Source organism: Chiloscyllium punctatum, chromosome 2 (assembly GCF_047496795.1).
Source record: "Chiloscyllium punctatum isolate Juve2018m chromosome 2, sChiPun1.3, whole genome shotgun sequence".
NCBI classification, from domain to species: domain Eukaryota; kingdom Metazoa; phylum Chordata; class Chondrichthyes; order Orectolobiformes; family Hemiscylliidae; genus Chiloscyllium; species Chiloscyllium punctatum.
This window is the reverse complement of record NC_092740.1, coordinates 68,638,250-68,649,286: the sequence shown is the minus strand read 5'-3', so window position 1 is coordinate 68,649,286 and position 11,037 is coordinate 68,638,250.

Sequence of the window (11,037 nt, the reverse complement as noted above, 5' to 3'; positions counted from 1 at the left end):
GGCCAGCCTCTCAGCCTGAGATTATAATTCTGGATTAGTGGTGCTGGAAGAGCACAGCAGCTCAGGCAGCATCTGAGGAGCAGTAAAATCGATGTTTCGGGCAAAAGTCCTTCATCTATGATCCCCAGTTCCAAATTCTCCAGCTAAAGGGAAGCATCTTCCCCTGTCAAGTTCTCAAAATATTGTTCTGTGTGGTGCTTCAGTGTATTTTAGTACAAAATACATGATTTACTGTCAGTTCTGTCCTCCATCCCAAACAGTAGTGAAAAGGAGATGCCAAATGGGAAATGTTGGAAGATCAATTAGGGAATATCCACTGGGCTATTTCATATTGGCTGACCATAAAACATATTGACAGTTATGTGGGAGCAGCCTAATGCTGAACATACACTGCAGTTGCATTTCTACTTGAAGGACATGTTCTTTTGTTTTTCCAAGTATCCCACAAAATGAACAATGGCAGCTCTTAACTAATGATTGTTCACAGTAAGAGACACAAAACATCTCATCTTCACTCAATACCGAGCTTAAATCACTGCTCTTAAAAAATTTTGTTCAATATGCTGGTTTATCTATCAAAGTCCACAGAGGCTCAGCACAACAGCAAAAAAGCCAATGTTTTCTCACTTAGGTGCTAAGATTTAATAGTAATAACTGACCCACCTTCTTTGTAATGGAGTACTGAGGCCACTGATTGAAGGACTTGACCTGCCTGGCTTCAATTCTCCAGTGTAGATGGTCATCCATTATAACTTAAATAATCACAGATTATAGTACTACCCATTTGTTACTAGCCATTTGTCTATTTGTTATATTCATGGTATTAATGTGTTTATTACCTAATCTATCACCAAGAAGGTTTAGTGTTGCATTTCGAACATGCAGCCCATTTCCTGTTTGTATTGATTCAAATAACTTTTGGTATAAAACGCGAATGGACCTTGTCTGCTCTGTAATCACAGTCCTCAAAAAGGGTAGACATCCTGAGACATCCAGTTCATGCATTTTTAAACCGTGGCAAAGTGGTTATAAAAATATGAAAGAATTTTACTCATAGTTGAAGGAAATTGATAAGCATAACAATTTTATCTCTGACAGAATAAGACTGCATTCATTCTGACCTAATTTGGTGAAAGGTTATCACTTTTATTGGAATGAATACAACAACTCAAAGGTAGGACTTTTTAAAAAATCAATAATGAAAATGTGCAAGTTAATGATGCCTTGGGCCACACAACATTATTCTTTGACTCCTGCACTTCAGATTTTTAAAGCACACAGATTTTTATTTTTAAAAATATTATTGTTATGTGGTATTAAAAAGTAATGGGGTTACTTGTATTAAAATGGCCCAGTGCCTATCTGTTTTCAATTCTCCTAACCATTCTTTATAAGGATGTTCTGACCAGGATACTTCTTTGTTTTCCTTCATGCTGGGTTATGCTGGAAACAGATTTGTTTGGCACCTTACCAAGTAAGTATTCTTTCTATTAGAAGCCTGACTCTGGGAGTTTGGCGGTTATATTGATCGATCATTTACACACAGACACTCACTTTCTCTTTCTCTCTCTCTCTTTCTTCCTCTCTCTCTCTCTCACCCACACTTACTCACTCACTCACTCCTGCAATTCCCCACCCCTGGAACATAAGCCTTGCTATATTAATTCCATTTGAATGACTGCACAGTGGTCCAACAGTAATCTCTCTTGTGTCCATGACTTCCCTTGAATACTGAAATATATATCTTGTTGGAAACTATACACTAAATAAATGTCTATCTGATAGTAAATTTATTAACGTGCCCAGTTAAAATTGATCAAATAATGTAAAGGGAAATTTACCAGCAATGGATATTCATATAAATTAAAGTAAAAATTGAACCTCAAACCATTTTAAAGTAAAGATGCTACTTAACTGAGAACACACTTTTACTTTGATCTGCTAATTAAACCTAACATATATATTTACATATAACTCAGGAACACTAACTATATTCTTCCTGAAACTTAGGGGCTAAGAGCTAAATGTTGCTCTGCCCACAATGAACATCTTATCATGTTCCCATTGAGGCAGACAGCAGGCAAACATCATGGAACGGGAGTTCCCATAGTTGTATTTTATTCATCCATGGAATGTGGACAATGCTAGCTGGGCTAGCATTTATTTCCCATTACCAATTATCATTGAGAAGGTAGTGGTGAGCTGTCTTCTTGAAGTGCTGCAGTCAGTTTACTTTAGCAACACTCACAATTAGGGAGGGAGTTAGGGAGGAATTCCAGGATTTTGACCTAGTGACACTGAAGGAATAGCAATATATTTCTATGGCAGGATGATAAGTGACTTGGAGGGAACTTGATTGTGGTGGTGTTCCCATATATTTGCTGCTTTTATCCTTCTCGGTGATAGTGATTGTGGATTTGGAAGGTGCTGTCTTTGGTGAATTTCTGCAACATAACGGTATATGATACAATTGCTGCTACTGAGAGTCAGTAGTGGAGACAGTGTATGTTTGTGGTGGTGGTTCCAAATGAGTAGGTTGCTTAGTCTTAGATGGTGTCAAGCTTCTTGAGTATTATTGGAGTGGCACTCATGCAGGCTGGTGGGTAGTATTCCATGGTACTCCCGACTTGTGCCTTGTATCTCATGGACAGGAGTCGTGGATACAGCCTGAATTATCTCATTTCTACTAGAATTGTGGAATATAATGGCTGGGAGGTGGGGGATATCTGAAGCAGGAATAGAAGGAAGACCCATATTTTTCAATGTGTCACTGGAGGTGCCAATGGAGGATGGAGAGAAAAGGGAGTGATGTCCTTTAGCTGCAGGGGAGAAAGACACAGAGACGGCTGATGAGGTATAATATGAGGATGTTTTAGAAGTCACAATTAGGAGCCCTGGTGGCAGCACGTGCTTCGAGTGGCACAATACCTTTAATGAGTTGACATGAACAGTCAAAGTAAGATCCAATTTCACAAACATACAATTTCAATAACAATTTGATCACAATTAGCAGTCTTATGGTATTGTGAAAGTGGAATTATGTTTAATACATTTATTAGAGTCCCTCAAAGATGTAACAGACAGATACATATCAATACTCATCAATAAAGAGAAAAGGTTATTATGCAAAATAAGAGCTCAGGAAGTTGGAGGTAATATAAAGGATGCCAACCCAGATATTAGATGTGGCTGTGTGTTTCTGTGCCCAGATAAATGGGGAAGCTTAAAGGTAGGAAAGACATTTGGCTGCAAAGTCACCTGTTAAATCCAAAAAGGAAATGAAGGTTGATATAAAAAATGATTCTTCAGCATTATGGTAACCCTATATATGAGAAAAACTGGAAGTTAAAGGAAGGGAGGAACAGAGAAATTGGCGAACTAATCGGAAGCAGAGTCTGCCTTGGGCAGCTCAGAAGGTTCCAGTTAACTACAAGCTAAGCAATACTACGGCTTTCACAGCTTCAAGCAATTTAGTCCTGACTTCATAGTCTGAATCTTTATTCTTTGAGACCAAAGAGCTCTGTGGCGATCTCCTTGCTAAAATATAGCTTCCTCATCCATTCATTTTGAAACATGCAAATTTAGAAGCACTGCTCTCAGAATACTCTGGGGTTAGGGCCTTCTGCTGAGAACTTTTCTCCCCTCTTGTTTTCCCTGTCCTTCTCTCCTACAGGAGCTGATGCTATTTTGCCAGGCCCCACCTTCTCCTTCAATTTCCAATACAGAGCAAAGGGACTCCCATTGTAGTGACTGTAACAACGTTAGTCAGGCAGACCTTATAGATCATGAGTTCCCTGATTGGGGCTGTTAATCTGGCTTAATCAGGGAGCCCTGGCTGACAGATAAGAACAGGAGTATCAGATAACCTACTCACACTGAGAGCTGGCCTTGAGGGAGCTGGATCAGTGTCACAGACTCTCCACGTATGAATAAAGGGTGACTTGGTGATGGGATACCGGCCTCTGTTGAGTTATTCCATCCAGTCTTTGTGGTGAATTCATGAGCAAATATTTAGGGAAAACATCGATCCAGTGGTAACTTCTTCTCGAAGTATCCCAGAAAATCTTGCATTTTGCCTCAAATAACCTCTGCAATGGAGGGTAGTCAGGATATCACAATCAGCAAATAAACATTAAAAGCTGAGTTTGAGGTTAAGTTAGCATTCAAAATCCTCAGTAGGAACTTGTTTCTTCACCTACTGTTAGGAGAGGAATGAAATAATCCATTCCCACATAATGAGTGCTAGCAGGCAATGCAATTGTCAGTTAGCCCTGATTGGTTCTCCATATATCCATTCCTATCACATGCTTCAATTCCTTTACTAAGATGGCATCTTGCACTAAACATAGACTAAACTGAAATTGCAATTAAGTCTCTAGGCTAGGCACCACAGGAGTCCTCTTTCACATGAAGTATTTGACCAGAATCATCTGCTATGAAATTAAAAATTATTATTCATGAGGTTTTCTTTCAGTCTGTACAAGAAATTACACACTTTCTGATGATTTGTTATGGATACCAAGCATCATAGATATTCCATAATGCTTGCCAGTACAGAATATGACAATTTCCTAGTTGCATTGTTCTACATGTTAGGTTTATGGTGATAGATTTGGAGGGTTCCATGATCATGGTTTTGAAAACTCATTACTGAGTGATAGGGGGAGTTATGATGAGGCTGAGGTAGCAGCAACTCCATCGCAATTATGCCAGGATCTGTCCAGATGGCCTCCTTCTTCAAGGACCGTAACTTCCCTCCAGACGTGGTCGACGATGCCCTCCACCGCATCTCTTCCACTTCCCGCTCCTCCGCCCTTGAGCCCCGCCCCTCCAACCGCCACCAGGACAGAACCCCACTGGTCCTCACCGACCACCCCACCAACCTCCATGTACAGCGTATCATCCGCCATCATTTCCGCCACATCCAAACGGACCCCACCACCAGGGATATATTTCCCTTCCCTCCCCTATCAGCATTCCAAAAAGACCATTCTCTCCGTGACTTCCTCGTCAGGTCCACACCCACCACCAACCCAACCTCCACTCCCGGCACCTTCCCCTGCAACCGCAAGAAATGCAAAACTTGTGCCCACACCTCCCCCCTTACTTCCCTCCAAGGCCCCAAGGGACACTTCCATATCCGCCACAAATTCACCTGCACCTCCACACACATCATCTATTGCATCCGCTGCACCCGATGTGGCCTCTTCTATGTTGGGGAGACAGGCCGCCTACTTGCGGAACGTTTCAGAGAACACCTCTGGGACACCCGGACCAACCAACCCAACCACCCCGTAGCTCAACACTTCAACTCCCCCTCCCACTCCACCAAGGACATGCAGGTCCTTGGACTCCTCCATCGCCAGACCATAGCAACACGACGGTTGGAGGAAGAGCGCCTCATCTTCTGCCTAGGAACCCTCTAACCACAAGGGATGAACTCAGATTTCTCCAGTTTCCTCATTTCCCCTCCCCCCACCTTGTCTCAGTCCCAACCCTTGAACTCACCACCACCTTCCTAACCTCTCCGCCCCCACCCCAACTCCGGCCTATCACCCTCACCTTGACCTCCTTCTACCTATCGCATTTCCAACGCCCTTCCCCCAAGTCCCTCCTCCCTACCTTTTATCTTAGCCTACTGGACACACTTTCCTCATTCCTGAAGAAGGGCTTATGCCCGAAACGTCGATTCTCCTGCTCCTTGGATGCTGCCTGACCTGCTGCGCTTTTCCAGCAACACATTTTCAGCTCAGATCTAAAATCAGCCTGGTTGTGAAAATTAAGAGTTGGTGGACATTTGTCTGGTTGGGGGACTCTTCTTACATCCTGACTTTGCCCAAGCTGTTAGTGTGACCCACAACTATTTGCTTTCACTGACAATACTCAAGTACTCTTCCTGTGTTTGTAATAGGATGCCACATTGAATATTTCATGCCAAGGGAATGTATTTCTTCTCTGACAACGGTGAGATCTTAGTGATCATGAATGATGGGGAATTCTTGTCCAATCAACAATGGCCAAGCATCCATGAAGTAGTCCTCTGGAGAAATCATAGGTTGTGTGATTTGTGAACCTCAATCTAGAGAAGCTGTAGGCTGGAGCAGGGCCACTATATAAACAGAAAAATGTGTTTGTGTACCACTCATTTAATCAACACATGCCTATTGTGTTTGAATTAATTTTTCTAAGTTTGTTAAAGGTGCAGGTCAGGACCATCAGCCGCATGGCCTCAGTCAGCTTTTTGCTGACAGCAGACAGTATAGGTTGTGCTACCAGCAGCCTGTTGGTTCACACTGGATTCTAGCTTAAAGGTACCCACCGTCACAGCCTCCTGGCTGCTAAAACACTGATAGATTGCTAACCTGGCCAAATAGGAAGGGATGTTGGGTATATAGACCAAGTGAAACACTGAAATCACAAAAACCCACACACCAGACATGTGCAAACACAGCAGCCAGGTGCTAGTGACATTAACATAATGTAAAAGTTATTCTAGACAGACAGCCCCAACAACTTATCCACTAAACAAAGGAGAGTCCAGACAGAAAGACATCAGGTCCTGCTACATTACTGTTATAAACATGCCATGAAATGACTGACTCTTATTTCAAACTATTAAATGTATCTCCCTGATTGGCCAGAAATATAGAAAGGTTCAGAAAACTATCTAAAAGGTATTCTAAAAATTGGATTTATCTGGAGATCTCGCTCTTGGAACCACTCTTGGAATTGTCTGAGGCCTTCTGAGGAGACCAGCATGGCAAAGGCAGAGACCAGCTGGTCATCCAGAGAGGGAAAATGTAGCTTCACTGACCCAGAGACAGAGCCACAGAGAGAGTGACAGCATAAATTTACAAGAGGTTTGGGAAGTATTGTAACCTTAACAGGCCAAGGAGGATTAGGGATAGTATGTTTAGTTTTAAAGATTATTGTAATTTTGTTCCCAAAAAAATGGAACTGCTTTGCTTTGGTATCAGCTTGTATTGATTTGACCACTTTAGTATCGTGGAACATTTGGTAATGTTCATTCATAACATTCTGGTTGGAGTTATGTGTAACTTGTTTAAAAAGGAACCATACAACACCACCATAAATTTGGACATCACCTGAGTGATGGTTCTGCATCCATGGATGCAGTTACTAAGATTTTGGAAACTGTGTGACTGATGAGTGATCTCTGATGAGCCTTATGTCCACAGGAACGTTTGTTTTTCAGGTAACAAATGATCAATTTTATTACTTCTTTATATGACTGCTTCCTTCATTGTAATTGTATGAGTATTTCCCTCCCCCACCCCAGTAACTAACTTTCTTTCATTCTTCCATGGGTTTGAGCAATACTGGCAAGGCCATTATTTGTTGAACATCTTTAATTTCCCTTGTGAGTGTGGTGGCAAGCCAAATTCTTGAACTGCACAGGCCATTTGATATATGTACACTCATAATGTTGTTTCAAAGGACGTCCTGGCGATAATGAAGGAATGCTGACACAATTTCAATTAAGGATGGTATGTGGCTTGATGAAGAACTTACAGGTGATGGTGTTCCGAAGTGTATGCTTGACTCTTCAAAGTGGCAGACATTTTGGATTTGGAAGGTGCTATTTAAAGAACTTTGGCGAGTTGTTGCAGTGCATCTTGTGGATGGATGCCACTAAACACTAATCATTTAAAATGATTGTTGGTAGAGCTTAGGACATTGTTTTGTGCTGATGTGTGTTGAGGTTCTTACAGATTGTTGGAATTGCATTTATCCAAGCAAGTGCAGAGTATTCCATTACACTTGTGACTTGTGCTTTGCAGATGGTGGGCAGGTTTTTAGAAATAAGAAGATAAATTACTTGTCACAGAATTTTCATTCTCTGACTTGTTCTTGTAGCCACAGTTTTTTGATGGCTAGGCTCATTAAATATCTGGTCAATGGTAACTACCAGGATGTTGATGATAGAAGATTCAATGAAAATGATGCAATTGAAACCCAATGGGTGATGGTTAGATGCTTTCTTTTTGGTGATGATTATTGCCTAGCCTCAGTTCTGAAGAAATCATGCCAAACTCAAAGGTAAACTCTGCTTCCCGCCCTATTGAGATCCTCCAACATTTTCTGCTTTTCTTTTAGAATTTCTAGTATCTGCAGTATTTTGCTTTTACTTAACAGCACAAACTATAACGTTGTCCAGATCTTTTTGCATTTGGACATAGACTACCTCATTATTTGAGAAGTTGTAATAGTGCCAAACACTTGCAAAAGCAAGCATCATACTCCTGAACTTATAATGAATGGAAGGATATTGACGAAGCAAGGGAAGATTTTTAGACCTAAAGTATTACCCTACAGAAGTCCTTATTGATGTCCTAGGTTATAAAATGATTAGAGCTGAAAATGTGTTGCTGGAAAAGTGCAGCAGGTCAGGCAGCATCCAAGGAGCAGGAGAATCGACATTTCGGGCATGAGGGCTCCTGCTCCTTGGATGCTGCCTGACCTGCTGCACTTTTCCAGCAACACATTTTCAGCTCTGATCTCCAGCATCTGCAGTCCCCACTTTCTCCTTATAAAATGATTAGCCTCAGGCAACCACAGCTATCTTCCTTTGTGTGAGCTATGGCCCCAAATAACAGGGAATATGTAATGGTTCCCATGTACTTCAGTTTTATACCAAAATCAGTCAAATTCTGGACTTTTGTAAAATAATCACTCTAATTTCACCTGTGGAGTTAAGCACTTTTGCCCATGTTTGAACCAATTCGTAATAAGATAATCTGGAATTAAGAATCTAATGATGACCATTGCTGATTGTTGGAAAAAACCCATCTGCTTCACTAATGTCCTTTAGGGAAGAAAACTGCCATCCTTACCTGGTCTGGCCTACACGTGACTCCAGACCCAAAGTGACTCTTAACTATCCTCTGGGTAATTATGGATGGATAATAAATGCTGCCTTAACCTGTGATGCCCACATCCTGTGAATGAATAAAAAATAGATCAGGAGACAAGTGGTCTTGGGTTGAACCCAAACTTGGCATTAGCAAGATCTAGTTGCATTACAAGTACTACTTTATAGCACTTTCCACAATCGATTCCATCAATTTTATTATGATCTTGGAAGATACAAGTGATGTTTATATCATATTGTTTGAAAATCTGAAAAGCCAGGTTTTACTAAAAGGATTAAGCCCAAGGGTCACAATTGCAAACAAAGGTACAATCAAACAATATTAATAATAATATTAGTATTCTTTGATTTAACCTTTGTTAAAGTTAACCAAATATTAATAACTGCACATGTGTTAAATAGTCAGTTAAAACCACAATTAAAGCAGTTATTTATACTCAAAACCAAACTTCTTAATTGAAATTTACTTCTAGTTTCATTTGACAAACATCCCCAAAAAACTCAGCGTTGATACTTATCAAACCTTGGGGGACTCGCCACTTAGGTTGAGTAAAGTTTTGAAGATTTGCATGAGGATTAAGATTTTTCGTCTTTTTGCCTGCTTCTGGTAAATTTATTCCTTTAAATCTCAAGCATAGCCATCCTGGTAAGAACTCTCCTAATTTTAATGTTCTTTAACGCTGGTGTCTCATATTTCACTTCTCTTCTCAGCTTAGCTGTCCCAGAAGTTTAGCACACTGTTAACAGAGTCCATCAGTTGTGAAATAATTTAAACACTTTTAGCCAGCATGTAGAACTTCAACTGAATTCAAGTTGAAAGTGATGTTCCCTGTAAACAGTTTGTTATAAATTGAAATTGCTTGGAAGTAGAACCACACCCACAGAAACTTAATCCTACCTATCATTAACTTCTTGTTTACCTTTACTATTATTGTTTATCTCCCAGATAAATTGGTCATATCAGCAGCTCCTGGAAGCTATGTGCATTTAACAAGAAATCAACACCCACAAAGTTTTTTAAATAAGATATATCCCTAACATAAAGTATTATTTTTCTCCAAAAGCACAAGGGCCATCACATCTTATTGATGGTTGAAAGTTGACTGTCTGGCCATGTGTTGCTACCATAGAATTTGACCTGCTTTTGTGGACATGACATATCTGGATAATATTCCACATTGTCAATTGAGACAGTTCGGCTGGGGACATGGTTTGAAGCCTTGTTCTGGACCATAGGTTTTCTGTGCTATAAGTAGATGCTATTAAAGCCTTAGTCTTTGCTATATCCAATGCCTTCAGCCATTTCTTGATATAATGCAAAGTGAAACAAATCAGATGAAGGACTCTTTGATGTTGTGGACTCAGGGGAATGTTAATCATCCACTTGTCACTTTTACCTGAAGGTAATTGCAAATATTGTACTGGCTTTTGTACTGACATACTGGGCTCCTCCATTATTGAAGTTGGGATATTTGTGGAGTACCCTCCTCCAGGTAGATGTTTAGTTGTCCACTACAATTAAAAGCCTGATGTAGCAAGACTGTAAAGCTTTGCTGTATTCCTTTGTTTTCGAGATATCTTCGCTCTATCACACGGGTATATATTTAAATACTCAACACACATGTGGAATCAAACATAGGAAATTTCTGACCTGTGTTGCACTGTACTAAATTGGGTATAACAATTACATGCTCAACCAGTTGGGAGTTTAATGCTAATAATTTTTGCTAATTATATATTATAATGAAGAAAAGTCACTCAACAATGAAATGAGTTTCCAAATAACAAGGCACCTACAATAGCTCCTCCAATGCATTCATGGGTAAATGAACTGCCTAGTCATAGAGTTTTTACAACATGTAGAAACACCCTTTGGCCCCTTTTATCTCTGTTGGCCTTCAACCATCTATCAATTCCATTAGTGCCATACTAAACCACAGTGAGTGACCAGAAGATGTCAGGTTCAATACCTGATCTTTCTCATGTCAGCTGTTTTCAATTAATACAATCACAGCTATATTATGGTAAGTCTCACCATATCTGAAAATTGTGAATTAGCACTCTTTAATTGTTTTGCAATAAATCTTCACTTCCATGATGAACAAATGAATACTGTCAGACAAAAAGATCCTGAAAAAAAGGAT